Source organism: Schistocerca piceifrons, unplaced genomic scaffold (genome assembly GCF_021461385.2).
Source record: "Schistocerca piceifrons isolate TAMUIC-IGC-003096 unplaced genomic scaffold, iqSchPice1.1 HiC_scaffold_1252, whole genome shotgun sequence".
Classification (NCBI taxonomy): domain Eukaryota; kingdom Metazoa; phylum Arthropoda; class Insecta; order Orthoptera; family Acrididae; genus Schistocerca; species Schistocerca piceifrons.
The window spans coordinates 2,521-5,000 of record NW_025727072.1 but is presented as its reverse complement, the minus strand read 5'-3'; the positions used below and the strand labels follow the sequence as shown (position 1 = coordinate 5,000).

At 54.4% G+C, this 2,480-nt stretch overlaps 1 non-coding gene across 1 annotated transcript; it reads right to left on the bottom strand.

Moving 5' to 3' along the window:
• Window positions 1–133: 133 nt before the first annotated feature.
• LOC124730842 lies at window positions 134–2,042 on the bottom strand. The gene has a single exon (XR_007008070.1). It is a non-coding gene; the product is annotated as a small subunit ribosomal RNA (ribosomal RNA).
• Window positions 2,043–2,480: the final 438 nt, after the last annotated feature.

Sequence of the window (2,480 nt, the reverse complement as noted above, 5' to 3'; positions counted from 1 at the left end):
CGTACCACACAACATTGCCGCTAGTTTTGAGAGGCACGCGTGGTTCCGCACGCGGCGCACGGCTACGGCGAGCCGTACAGGTAGCGTGTTGCGCGACACGACACGCACATCGAAAGACATGCAGTCTAGTCGGTAATGATCCTTCCGCAGGTTCACCTACGGAAACCTTGTTACGACTTTTACTTCCTCTAAATGATCAAGTTTGGTCATCTTTCCGGTAGCATCGGCAACGACAGAGTCAATGCCGCGTACCAGTCCGAAGACCTCACTAAATCATTCAATCGGTAGTAGCGACGGGCGGTGTGTACAAAGGGCAGGGACGTAATCAACGCGAGCTTATGACTCGCGCTTACTGGGAATTCCTCGTTCATGGGGAACAATTGCAAGCCCCAATCCCTAGCACGAAGGAGGTTCAGCGGGTTACCCCGACCTTTCGGCCTAGGAAGACACGCTGATTCCTTCAGTGTAGCGCGCGTGCGGCCAGAACATCTAAGGGCATCACAGACCTGTTATTGCTCAATCTCGTGCGGCTAGAAGCCGCCTGTCCCTCTAAGAAGAAAAGTAATCGCTGACAGCACGAAGGATGTCACGCGACTAGTTAGCAGGCTAGAGTCTCGTTCGTTATCGGAATTAACCAGACAAAATCGCTCCACCAACTAAGAACGGCCATGCACCACCACCCACCGAATCAAGAAAGAGCTATCAATCTGTCAATCCTTCCGGTGTCCGGGCCTGGTGAGGTTTCCCGTGTTGAGTCAAATTAAGCCGCAGGCTCCACTCCTGGTGGTGCCCTTCCGTCAATTCCTTTAAGTTTCAGCTTTGCAACCATACTTCCCCCGGAACCCAAAAGCTTTGGTTTCCCGGAGGCTGCCCGCCGAGTCATCGGAGGAACTGCGGCGGATCGCTGGCTGGCATCGTTTATGGTTAGAACTAGGGCGGTATCTGATCGCCTTCGAACCTCTAACTTTCGTTCTTGATTAATGAAAACATACTTGGCAAATGCTTTCGCTTCTGTTCGTCTTGCGACGATCCAAGAATTTCACCTCTAACGTCGCAATACGAATGCCCCCGCCTGTCCCTATTAATCATTACCTCGGGTTCCGAAAACCAACAAAATAGAACCGAGGTCCTATTCCATTATTCCATGCACACAGTATTCAGGCGGGCTTGCCTGCTTTAAGCACTCTAATTTGTTCAAAGTAAACGTGCCGGCCCACCGAGACACTCAATAAAGAGCACCCTGGTAGGATTTCAACGGGGTCCGCCTCGGGACGCACGAGCACGCACGAGGCGGTCGCACGCCTTCGGCTCGCCCCACCGGCAGGACGTCCCACGATACATGCCAGTTAAACACCGACGGGCGGTGAACCAACAGCGTGGGACACAAATCCAACTACGAGCTTTTTAACCGCAACAACTTTAATATACGCTATTGGAGCTGGAATTACCGCGGCTGCTGGCACCAGACTTGCCCTCCAATAGATACTCGTTAAAGGATTTAAAGTGTACTCATTCCGATTACGGGGCCTCGGATGAGTCCCGTATCGTTATTTTTCGTCACTACCTCCCCGTGCCGGGAGTGGGTAATTTGCGCGCCTGCTGCCTTCCTTGGATGTGGTAGCCGTTTCTCAGGCTCCCTCTCCGGAATCGAACCCTGATTCCCCGTTACCCGTTACAACCATGGTAGGCGCAGAACCTACCATCGACAGTTGATAAGGCAGACATTTGAAAGATGCGTCGCCGGTACGAGGACCGTGCGATCAGCCCAAAGTTATTCAGAGTCACCAAGGCAAACGGACCGGACGAGCCGACCGATTGGTTTTGATCTAATAAAAGCGTCCCTTCCATCTCTGGTCGGGACTCTGTTTGCATGTATTAGCTCTAGAATTACCACAGTTATCCAAGTAACGTGGGTACGATCTAAGGAACCATAACTGATTTAATGAGCCATTCGCGGTTTCACCTTAATGCGGCTTGTACTGAGACATGCATGGCTTAATCTTTGAGACAAGCATATGACTACTGGCAGGATCAACCAGGGAGCTGCGTCAACTAGAGCTGAGCAGCCGGCCGCCCGGGAGTGTGTCCCGGGGGCCCGCGCGAACACGCAAGCGTCCGCTCAATCATTCTGCAAACAGGAGGAGGCTGAGCTCCCCTGCACAATACACCTCGAAACCCTCTCAGGTCCCGGCGGCGCGCAGCGCCGTCCCAAGTACTTGGTCGGGTTCGAGAGAGGCGCAATCGCCCGGAGTTAGGCGAGTAGACGCTTTCGGTGCGACCACCCGTGCTCCCAACTGAGCTTGCCGCTGCCGACAGAGGCCCGGGAGCGTGCTGTCGTGGCATTGCCGGCGGGAGACAACACGCGCCACCTACGGTGACCGGCAGCTCCAACGCCAGCGCCACAGAAGGACAAAAGCCCCACTTGGGTGCCGAAGCGAACTCTCCCAGCACAGCGCACGCGCCAACACATCCGCACAGCT